This window comes from Neofelis nebulosa, chromosome 5, assembly GCF_028018385.1.
Source record: "Neofelis nebulosa isolate mNeoNeb1 chromosome 5, mNeoNeb1.pri, whole genome shotgun sequence".
NCBI lineage: Eukaryota > Metazoa > Chordata > Mammalia > Carnivora > Felidae > Neofelis > Neofelis nebulosa.
The window spans coordinates 156458369-156470502 of record NC_080786.1 but is presented as its reverse complement, the minus strand read 5'-3'; the positions used below and the strand labels follow the sequence as shown (position 1 = coordinate 156470502).

General features: G+C 56.8%; 1 long non-coding RNA gene across 1 annotated transcript; it reads left to right on the top strand.

Annotated features, from left to right (window-relative positions):
• Positions 1–6884: 6884 nt before the first annotated feature.
• On the top strand, positions 6885–10088 carry LOC131512916 (uncharacterized). The gene is made up of 2 exons (XR_009262379.1): positions 6885–8003; positions 8174–10088. It is a non-coding gene; the product is annotated as an uncharacterized LOC131512916 (long non-coding RNA).
• The last annotated feature ends 2046 nt before the right edge of the window (positions 10089–12134 follow it).

Here is a 12134-nt window from a genome sequence, read left to right as displayed (position 1 = left end):
GGGGTTCTGTTTTGCTTCATGACCGTGGTGGTAGGAAGTGGTTTTGATTTGCATTTCCCTGGTGACAGTGATGTTGAGCATCTTTTTATGTGCTTTTTGGTCATTTGTGTGTCTTGTCTGGAGAAACGCCGATCCAAGTTCTTCGCCCATTTTTAAATTGGGTTGTCTTCTGTTGTCCAGTTGTAGGAGTTCTTCATATTTTCTAGATCCTTATCAGATACGTGATTTCTTTCCCATTCTGTGGAGTATCTCTTCCCTTTCTTGCTAATGACTTTTAGTGCACATTTTAAATTTTGATGAAGTTTATCTTTTTTTTTTTTTCTTTTGTTGTACCTTTGGTGGCACATAAGACCCCCATTACCAAATCCCAGATCATGAAGTTTTACCCCTATCTTTCCTCCTGAGACTTCTATCGGTTTTAGCTGTTATCCTGGTAAATGATGTTCAATGATCCATTTGGAGTTTTCATACATGGTGTGAAGTAGGGATCCAGCGTCCTGTTTTTAAATGTGGATACCCCGTTTGTTGAAGAGACATGGTCTCCCATTGAATGGTCTTGCGCTCTTGTTGAAGATCAGTTGTCCGTAGATACAAGTATTCATTTCTGGACTCCGTGTTACTGGTCTCTATAGCTCTCCTTATGCCAGTACCACACTATTTTGATGATTATGGCTTTACAGTAAGTTTTGAAATCAGGAACTAACTGTGGAGCCCTCCAGCTTTGTTCTTTTTCAGTGTTTTGGAAATCGTGATATATCTTGATATAGTTTTCTTCATGGTTCTTGTGCTTGGAATTCGTTGAGCTTCTTGGATTCCAGTATTTGACTAGAAATAGTTCCAGGGAACAGGGAAGGAAATCGCCAGTGAAACAATTCACAAAGCTGTCCCAGAACAAAAGGTTGAGAGGATCCACCCACAGGGGACAGGGAAAGACCCATACGGGACATCACTGTGCAATGCTAGATCACCAAGGACAGGATCCAAAAGCAGCTTCCGGAGGTGGGTGGGGAAACCCAGGTTACCCAGAGCCTCGGGAATGAGAAAAGCGTCTGACTTGATCTCTAGCAGGTGGAGGCTGGGAGGCGAGGGGGCAGAGCCTGAAAACATCTGGAACAGGAAGGCAGGCAGGCCACGCTCTCCTGTAACAGCAAACTGGCCTCCTGGCTCCAGAAAGCACTGGAAGATGTGCTCTGCCCGACAGGATCCTGAAGGGCACCCCCAGAACGGTGGGAAGGCAGGTCCCTGGCACAGGGCTGGGCAGCCATGGGATGCAGCAGGACAGAGGGCTCCCGGCGATGCTCAGAGGGGGAGGGGACGTCACAGGCCTATACACACTCGAGTCACAGGCCTGGTAGGTAGAAAGTGGGGTTACATTAGTACCTAGCAAACACCACAAAAAGACTGTGTGAATGAAGGCTGGACAGCTGACCCTTGAGCAGCACAGAGGTCAGGGATGCCAGCCCTTCTCCCCCTGCGGTAGAAATTCTGTCACTTTTGTTCCTCAGAAACTTAACTGTGGGCAGCCTCCTACTGCCCAGTTGGTGCCCTCCTCCTGCATCACTTGCTGGTGATGCGTTAAATACGCTGTGTTCTTATGTATATTGTGCTGGGCACACAAATACCGTAAATACTGTATTCTTACAGCAGACGAAGCTAGAGGGAAGAAGACGCTAGAACAGCAGGAAGAGAAGATACATTTACGGTATTTACGGTACTGGACTGTGGAGAAACATCCACGCGTGAGTGGCTCTGCGCAGTTTAAACCTGTGTCCACGGGTCGGCTGTGGAAGAAATTCAGTCACAGTGCAGGATGCAACTAAGCTAGGAGGGCAGGCGGCTTAATTAAGGTCATGAAAGCCTGAACATCGATCTGTCCAGAAGTTACAAACTACATAGAAAGGACAGTTGTACTGGGGGGCAGGGCACGTAAGCTTCACCTTCCGATGTCACCAGTTAAATGAGCAGCACCATGAAGGCTTTGGAAATCCACGGGCAGATCCCACGAGCGGCCGCTGGAGGCACCGAACCTCTGGGTGGCCAGGAAGGCTCTGGGACCCGCTCTTTTCGTTCTAAGTCATCACCTAGAACTGTTTGACTCGTATCTGTGCATAACTGGTTAAAAAAAATAATCTTTTTACACAAAGCTGGTAAATCCAGTTTCTGGACCAAAGGGAAAATATCTTGCTCGTATTTCTGAAACTCACCAGTGGCCGTATTAGGCCTCTGTGGGCCAATGAGCGGGAGGAGAAGACAGCCCTGTCTGGTGGCCCGTTCTGAAGGATCACAAGATTCCCAGACGGGCCGGTTTACTTTCCCCCCAACAGTGCTGGTGTTGAACGGTTTTTAACACGACCCTTTCATAGCCTGGTCCCCTACACCACGGAGTGGACCGTATGCCGATGCTCGGCGTGGAGCCCAGAGCCTCCCCTCCGCCGTCCACCCCAGCCCGGGCCTGACTTGGGGTCTGCACCGGAAGGCTGGTGGGAATAAACGTCCCTGGGGGCCCCTCCACCTTGTCAGGAGCCCGCCTACCCCTGCTGCCTACTTGGTGGCAAAAGACTGTGGCCCCAAGGGGCCTGCTCCCTCCCTCCTTCCCAGCCCCAGGAGCAGACCCGGTGGGCAGTGCCCGTGGCCGCAGGCGGTGGTTTTGGGGTAACTTCATGAGCTTCCCAGCTGGGCAGGGCCGTGGTGTAAGCAGCAGGCGTGGGCTCAGGAGCTCCCGCCAGCATGTCCCTGGCCGTCCCCGCTGTCACCTTCAGATGCTGCTCCTCTGGGGCCGTCCCCTGTGGAGCAGCGGGCCTTCCACAACAAGCCTCCGGTTGGCTGGCATGCTTCCCCCCCCTCCCCCCGCCCCCATCCCCACAGCCTCTGGCACAGAGCAGCCCGGGTGCCGCTGGACACAGTTCCCTTGTCGTCCACACCTTGTCTCTAAGAGGAAGGCTCCTACCTGCAACCCTGGGCCTGGGCAGGGAGGGGCCACGCTCAGCGGGGCTGTGGCAGGAAGCCCCTCACGCCGGGCACGGCCGGCAGGGGTCAGCACAGGCGGCTGCCGTGCCGACTGGACCAGACTCGGGCACGGCCACGCCTGGCTGCGGGGAAGCTGGCGTATGGGGTCTGTAGTCGGCCGCGGGCCCAGCTTAAAATGGCAGTGGGGGCGGCTAGTCCTAAGGAGAAAGAAAAATCAAACGTGAATGCTGACCCCCACCCCCCCCCACCCCCCCCGCCGAGGGCTCGCTTTCTGCTGGAACCCCCGAAGTGACAGACGTGCCTCGGACACTAGCGTCCCGGCGAGCGAGCCGATGGAGCTCCTCGGGTCCAAACCCGGAATCCGCCCCGCACGGCCGGCAGGCCCCTTCCTCCCACGGTCACTCCGGGCCGTGCCCAGCAGGCGTGGTTCGCCTGGTCTCTGGTGTCTCTCCCGGTGGGAGACAGAGGCCGCCTTCCGAGCTGCAGACCAGGGAGCACCGATCGCTCTCCTGTAGCCGCTTTGCAGCTACACGTGGGCACCTGGCGAGCTCGGCATCGGACGCACCACCCGGAGCCCCTGCAGGACCTGGGCCGGTGCGTGGGGGCAGCGCAGCCACATCCACGGGTGGGGGCGGCCGAGCGCCTTCCGCCCCATTCCCGGTGCGACCAGCTGTGGACTGGCAGCCAGCCTGAGCCGGGTCCTCCGGCTTCGGCACCCCCGGAGTCTGGCCTTCCTGGCAGTTTCCTTCTTGCTGAATGAGCCACGACTGCGTCTCTTCCAGCAAGAAGCCCGGAGAGGGCACGTTTCCCCCACGGCCGCCTGGGGGTGGCCGTATTCTCGGCCCTTCTGTCACAGCTGGGTGCACGCTGGATTCCCGGAGCCCAGCCTGTGGGAGGAGGGGCCGGCTGTCCTCCACGATGGCCCGGCAGGCGCTGGAAGTAGCCTCTTCCTGGGTTTTGTCGCCTTGGCTTAAGATACCATCAGTGACCCCTCACTCCTCGGGAGGCTGGCCTGACAGCTTGCCTTCGCATGTTCTCAGGAACACAGGCCAGAAGCAAGCTTCTTCCTGATCTACTGGATTAGTGACCATCAGGGGGAGAAAAGGCCCACGGTGGGGGGTGCTGGCCACCGCTGACCCCTAAGTGGGCAGGTATCTCCCCCTGTCCCGGGCATGGGCCTCTGCCACTTCCGGCAGGGGGACATCGGAGCAGCCTTGGGGGGGGGGGAGGGGGGAGGGGGCAGCCTGACAGCACAGAGACACTAACAGCTCGTTCTGCGCCCAGCAGACGTTACCAAGCACCCCTTCACGCCAGACACGGCTCCAGGCCCAGGAATCACAAAGGCCTCCACACCGGACCCCCCGCTGGGTGGGATCAAGGACCGACTCCTGCTGCCGAGAAATTGGCAGGTGAAACGAGTGCGGCTTATCCACGTGGCGGAATATTACCCAGCCTTAAGAGGGAAGGACCTTCTGACACACGATATGGGGACGAACCTTGAGGACATTGTGCTCCATGAAGTAAACCAGTCACGGAAGTCACACTCACAGAGGCACCTAGAAGGGTCAGACCCATAAACACGAAAAGTAGAACGGGGGCCATCAGGGGCCAAGGGAGACGGATGGCGAGTGGGCGTATTTAATGGGGACTGAGTTTCAGTTTGGGGAAAACGGAAAGTTCTGGAGATGGACGGTGGGGATGGGTTGCACAACAATGTGAACATACCTAATGCCACAGAACGGTACGCTTAAAAATTTAGTTAAGATGGTGTATTTATGTTATGTGTATTTTACTACAATGACAGAAAAGAAAAAGCAGGAAAAGGGTTGCAGAGAGCGGAGAAGCAGGCTGAGCTGATGCCCACCGAAAGGGGACATTTGAGACTAGAAAGTTGTATGAGGCTGCCTAGCAGCAGATGGCAGGTAAGAATCCTATTTAGGCTTCAGGCACAGCCAGTGCAAAGGCCCCAGGGCGGAAATGTGCCGACAAAGTCACGACAGGCCCAAGGGACCAGAATGAGCAGGGGAGAACGTTCCAGAGCCGAGCCAAGGAGCTGCCCCTCATTTTGGGCTTGGTGCCTGTCTGATGCAGGAGCACTTTTGCCTGGTCACGGACAGACCGCCTCCCCAGAGCAGCGCCCTCACCAGAGGCCGGCTTTGGTTATTCGGGTCAGCTCGCTGGTCTGGAGGTCACGCGTGACAAGTCCCACCCACAGACACGTGTGCGCTAAGGCTCTGCACTGGGTGAGTCCCCGGCTTCCAAGGTCCCGGAGACGGTGTCCGGGCTGCTGGCTCTTACAGCAGAGGCCACGGGGTCAGGAGAACAGAGGAGCTTTAGAAGCCAGCGGGCGCGGCCAGGGTGGCCTGCCGATCCCTCTTAACCCTTTACCGGAACCACCGGGAGAGCGGGGAGAGGAGGGAGGCCTGGCCCGCTGACCGGGCAGGGTGAGACAGACGCCAGCAGACGATGCCCCATCAGGGCACCACCCACCCTGGCGCCCGCCGGGGTCCCCGAAAGCTGGCCTTATGGCGGGAGGCCCGCTCTGGCTGCGCGGCGTGTCCCCCGGCTACCCGGGCAGGGTGCTCGTGGGCACTCCGCCAGGGCACACGCTCACCGGTGAGCAGGGATCCTGCGTGCTGCCTGGTGGGCGAGCTCGGCGGGCAGTGTGTTTGCAAGCTGATGGCCTCAGGATCGTTTGAGCCGTCTAGATTTTTTAAATTTAAAATTGAGAATTTAACGTACAGTAACAAATACGTGCCAGGTATTTCTAATTTAGTGAATAAAATCAAAAGTTGCATTAAAAAAATTTTTTTTAACATTTATTCATTTTTGAGAAAGAGACAGCATGAGTGGGGGAGGGGCAGAGAGAGAGGGAGACACAGCATCCGAAACCGGCTCCAGGCCCCGAGCTGTCAGCACAGAGCCCGACGCGGGGCTCGAACCCACCATCAGTGAGATCCTGACCGGAGCCGAAGTCGGACACCTAACTGAGCCACCGAGGCGACCCAAAAGTTGCATTTCTAAACAGGTATTTACTCCACTAAAAGCTTACACCTTTAAGCAAAGGCAAAGGCAGATGAACCACGTGTGACGACCCCGAGAGACCGTCCAAGGCCACTGACAAGACGGGAGGACTGGGGGGCACAGGGACGGGAGGGCTGCTGGAAACCGCGGAGGCCGCGGTCAGACAACTCTGGGTGACCCAGTTCTGACGTCACGGCGGGAACAAAACCTGGCCCAGGCTCAGAAGGGTCTCACTCAACGGCCAACGGCCCAGGAGAGCACGCGGGGCTGGAAATACCGCCGAGGCCACTGGGGAAAACTGTAAGCAGCCACCAGGCCCAGACACTGCAGAAAACGAACACTCCCGGGCAAAGATTCAGGATCCAAACGGTTACAGGACGTCCACTCGACGGGCAGCGAACCGTGAAACAACCTCTCCAATCCCAAGTAACGATGGTTTGCAAGCCACGTCTTCCCCTTCCGGATCCCGGCGTTAACTGCTGGGCCTCCCGAGAGCTGGTGACGGACCCCACACACGGGGTTCGGACAAGGCCCCGCGTCCCCGGCTTGGGACGTGCGTGTCCTGACAGCCTGACAGAGCGGCGGGATGCACAGGCCTGCCTCTGCCTCCCTCCCCTCCCCTCCGACCTGTCTTCCAACCTCACTGTCCGTCCTGTTGCCACCCTGCTCCCACTCCAGGCGGAGAGGCCCCGAGAACGTCGGCCTGACAGCACGGGCGGCGGGTAACCCACTGCATCCTACGTGTCCTCGCGCTTGGAGCTGCGGCTGTGGGGCTACCCAGAGACTGGATCCAAAGAGGGACAAACCCCTTCGGGGCGGCCCCCCTTCAGCAGAGCACAGGGAGGGGAAAGACGAAACCCGGACGTTAGGGCCCGCCCCCCGCCCCCGCCCCCCCCCCCCCCCCAGGCCGTGTTCGCTCACAGGGGTGCTGGGGGGCAGGGCGGGGCCCGGGGAGACCCCCACCCGCCAGCCCGACCCTCCCCTCACAGGGAACAAAGGCCCTAATCCACGAGGGGAGGAGCCACCGCGCCCCCTGAAGGCCCTACTTCCGGCCCGAGGCCCCCTGCCTCCCAAGACTGTTCCCCGACCGACGGAAGGCAACCTGCCGCAGAGGCGCGAGCGGGCAGGGCTGAGAAGGGGGGCCCTGCGCCCCGGGACGTGCCCGCAGCAGAGGCTGAACCCGGAGGACCCGGACCTCCACCTCTGGCCTCGCCCGGGCTGGTGCTGGGGGCAGGGGCAGGGCCTCGCCGGCCAGAGGGACGTGGGGATAAAAGGCTGCCACGGAACTGGACTCCCCCTGCCCTGCACGGACGACCTGACAGAGGGGGAGGCCCATTCCCAGGCCCCGAGGACGACCCGCCCTGGTCCCCCTGGTCCCCCTGCCCCTCCACCGCCACGCGGCCTTCCGTCCGAGTCAGGAGGCCCGACCCCCTTGTCAACCGAGCCAGACCCGAGAACACCTGCTTGCCACGTGCACCTGGCTCATCCGCCTACAGCCCTGCACCCACCACCCCTCACCTCTCCCTGGCCCGGGCGCTCAGGATGTCTCCGCAGAGGCCCTCAGGGGACCCTGTCGCAGCGCCCCGGCTGGGCCTGTGGGACGGCGCACACCGGGAGGACCCCGCGACAGCGGTCCCGGTGAGGAGGGTCCTACCCCCAGGCCACAGGCCCCCATTTCCAAGACAAAGCAGCTTCAAGCCCTAGATCCCTGACTATGGTGAGCCACCGGCGGGCTGGGCAGTGTTCACACTGGCCCTTCGGGGACCTGCCCACGACGTCCCCTGCCCTGCTCTGGGTTGCCAAGGCCTCTTCGTTTTGACTTGCAGGACTCTCCCCTCAAACGTAAACGCGGACTCCCCGTTGGTTGTCGATGTTAGAAAAGAAAAACACTTCTCTCAGATTCCCACCTGTTCAGTGCACAGCGTCCTTCCCTGACACAAATGCTTCCTCTGGATCCGGCCAAACCCACTGGGCCATTGACGTGTCTGGGGTCTTAAAAGGCTTCCCACGAGGTGAGGTGAGAAAGACGCCCCTCATCATGTCCCACCGACCCAGCGCCGTCCCCCCGCGGCCCCCGGACCGCTGGCGTCGGCCCTCCCCCCACTTCTCTCCACCTGCCCTGATCAGCGACCTCCTGGGGGCCCAGCGCGTCGTCCTCCACACGCTCAACTTCTCCTTCTAGAAACACTCCTTCCGTGGCTGCTCTGCCTCCAGCTCCAGCCGTGTCTAACAGAACTCTGGTTTCGAGAGCTCGGGTCTACACTGGCAGCGAGCGTAAACGGTTACAGGCCTCACCGCTTCTTTCTGACATGACCGCCGTGTTAGTATCAGAGGAAACTGAGGTGACGTAAAGCAAAATATTTTAAAACGTACCTGATTTCTTTCTACACGCCATTCTCTAAAAACGTCTAAGCAACTAAAGCCATCGACATCTTTAAAACGTGCCTTTTCAACCACACTGCAACTTAAGAATTCCTCGTTCATATTAAAGTCACCACCGGCTTTTGCAGGCTGGCGTCCTGGGTTCATTTAAATGACGATGCGGGACACGGAACCACCTGTGCGAGATCCTGCCTCCTAAATGCCGTCTGCGTGGAAAATACCGGTTGGTCCAGTGCGCCACCCCAGGCAGGCCTTAACTGAGAGCAGGCGGGCCACCTCCTTGGGCGGCTGGGCCTGGGCCTGGGGACAGGGGGTGGGACCAGGCCGGTGGGCGCCCCAGAAGGCAGCCCCGGGCCCGCCACCTGCCTGGGGTCCTCTGTCTCCCGGTCCCACGTGCCTTGATGCTCTGCTCTGCAGCTTTGCAAACTCGAGCGTAAAAACGGTTCGGAGATCTTAGGCCTTAGTGAGGACAGCAGGGCCTGTTGTAAAAGGGCAAAAGTAATTGCCGCTGAGAACTGCTTCTCAGAATGTCTAGAGCACAGCACTCGGGCCAAACACCATGCGCAGAACGTAATGACCTCTGCAGAGAATAACCGAATGCAAACATTGATCCAAACAGGTTTCTTATTTTCAGGATTCGCCACGTCATCACTCACTTACTCATCTCTCCAGACACACGGATAGGATTTTATTAGTTACAACATTTTCGACAGGAGGGGACGTGGGTGGGGGGAGGGGCTAGATGGGTGACGGGCGTTAAGGAGGCACCTGTTGGCACGAGCACCGGGCTTCGTATGGAAGTGATGAACCACCGGGTTCTCTTCCTGAAGCCAAGACTGCAGAGTATGTTAATTGACTTGGATTTAAATAAAACCTCGGAGGAAAATAAACGTTAATTTTTGAGCTAGAATAAACCTTATAAACCAATCTCTTCCTTTTACCAACAAAGCCCTTGAACCCTCAAGGCGTCAAGGACCGGGCCAAGGTCTCACCTGGTTAACAATTCATGTCCGCCTCTCACCTCTGACCTAGTGGAGCCGGAGAGAGCACACAGGGGCTCGATTTGCCATCAAATTGCTCAGAACGTTTCCTAAAACAACAGACTTCAGAGCCGGCTCGTCTAGTCACCCGCAAGGCTTGCAATTTCAGATGTACTTTTTAAAAATACTTGAGTCTGCTGACCTTAGCCTCTAAGCATAAACAGTGTGGGGGGAGTTCAAACACACTAGCCTATGAAGAAGAAACCTCGCTGAAAAGGCTTTAATGTGGCGCTTCGACGTGTCCAGGAGCGGCCGTGAGTCATTCCACAACACGCGCTACGTCACCGACGAAGCATTTTCCCATTACCGTCAAAATAATTACATTTATGATAAACCACAGCAAAAAACAAACAAAAGCTTTCCAATTCTTTCCCGGAATGCCAACAACTAATGGAAGTGAGCAGTTGAAGAAGATTCCAGAAAATGCAAATGGCCCTGAGTGCTCCAGTGCAATCCTCCTTTTCCAACAACGTGCAGGGGTCACTACGAGCCCCGCGTCACCAGCAAAACCTGTCAACAATTTGAATGTTCTCCTTAAAATGGAAAAACAGCTCACGGTGACACCAGCTTTACAAAATAACACATCCACGAAGCATGTTTCTATTTTTAATTTTTTTGCTTTGATAAATCAATTGCTTCACAAAAATCCCCTTTCGAGACAACAATCCAAGAAAACATATTGTTACAGTATTCACATTTTAAAGATTGTCAGTTCGTAGACCGAACACAACTAAAACAAAGGCAGATTGCTGGGTTATTTCCATCCCTAACCGCCAGAGGTGGGCCTTGCCCACCGTCCAGGTAGGGTCGAGTCTGTCTAAAAGGCAAGGGCCCCGAGCCGGCTCACACAGGTAAGGGCCGCACAGAAAAGGCCGCTGCGACCCGCAGGTGCGCTCTGGTACCACCTGCCGCCCCACCGTGCGTCCCGGACAGAGACTGAAACGGACGTCACTACCTGCAGCCAGAAAACGGCAAGCCGGGTCCGGCGGCGGCGGCGGCGGCGGCTCGTCTGGGGACGGCGAAGCCGCGGGACGGGTAACGACATTCTTACTCTGGGTCTGGGGACACATCCGCAGCGTCCTTCTGGCGGAAAGTCAGGATCGAATCTGCTCCGTGAAAATGAACGCTCGAGGGAGTCCCATTTTCAAAGGTTCTCTTGAAGGTCCGAGGGCTGGAAGATGGGGGTTTATAAAATGCAAACCGACGACAGACACGCCGGGCAGCGGTTTTATGAACCGAAACGGCTTGCCACGCCAAGGTTGTCTCCGAGCACCTCGGTTATTTGAGGGGAGAGTGGGGGGGAAGCTCAGGCCTGTCCACGAGCGCCCTGTCTCTGGACGGCTTATCCTAGTCCTCCAAACCCGGTAAGAACTTCGAGCCTGAGGAAACCGGCTTCAGCCGCAGGGAGCGCGGTGTGTCACCAGGCACGGAAGGCCGATCTCAGGCCAGCGAGGGCAGCGGGACCCCGCACGGCCCCCGTCTGTCTCCGGACTGGACCGGCAGTCTGTGCAGCCCTCGACTAACAGGCTCCCGCAGCTCAGTAAACGTGACCCCTGGGGCGGCGGGGGGGGGGGGGGGGGGGGGGGGGGGGAGCGGTGACCTGCCTGTGAGTCCACATGCACCCAAAGAGCCGGCAACTAGAGGGACTGGGGGGGGGGGGGGGGGGGGGGGGGGGGGGGAGGAAGGTGGCTGGCTGGTGTCCACAGCTCCTGGTTTCAAGAAGGCCAACCAAGTTCGATTTAGGTCAAGTTAAAATGATCTAGGAAACTTGTGTAGGCTTACTGAAAATGTTACAAATTGTTTATAAATAAGGAACGCAACTGTTGCTTAAAAGTTGTTGTTCTCATTGCAAAAGAGTTTACTCCGCTTTTTCTTTTAAAGCTCCTGAAGTATTTTTCAAAGAAAATTCTATGTATTTCTTACCGCCTCCTAAGTTACCTAGGAAATAAGTCTTCTGTGATTAACTGTAATTAACCAATTTTGGGGGGGGGGGGGGGAATCAGTTCCAGAAAAAATCTGCCCCAGCTCCAGATATCCTGCAATGTAACCTTGGTCCGTAACTAATGACGGCTGTTGAATCTCCAGAACTGGCGACCTTCCCAAACACCAAACCACCTTTTAGAAACACGAACACTGGGCGTCCCCTTTAAGACGACACAAAGGCTTGATGAGACAAGGTGGCTTGTCTTCTGAGCAAAAGCCCCACTTGCAAATAAATGAAAACAAAGGCAACAAAACCCAGTCTACTCTTTTGGTCTGCCTTGTCGCCGGGAAACGGAAGTCCTAAAATTACTCCAAACCTCATGTGATCAAGTCGGGGTTGGGGGTGGGGGTGGGGGCCCGGGAATCCCAAAGCGACGACGACGTACAGGGAGAAAATACTGACCCCGGGACCGACGGCAGACGCGTGTGAGCTGAGGCCGGAGAGCCCGCCCGGGGAGCTGTGTCGCTTTGGGGACGTGTTAATTGCGTAACAGCGCGGGTGCTGGTTACTGGGTCTCACTCTGAGCCGGTGGCACAGAGGACATCTTATATTAGTTTATAATAAACATTCTATGCATAACATAGGGCCGACTAAAAACTTCTAAAACAATACACAGCTAACTGGCGCAGTAACCATTTAACTGTAGTCGAGTTTAAATTAGACTGACGTGTGTGGTCACAGCTTCGGACTACTGGTTACCACCTCACTTAACTCACCTAAGTCCTATTTAGCAAACA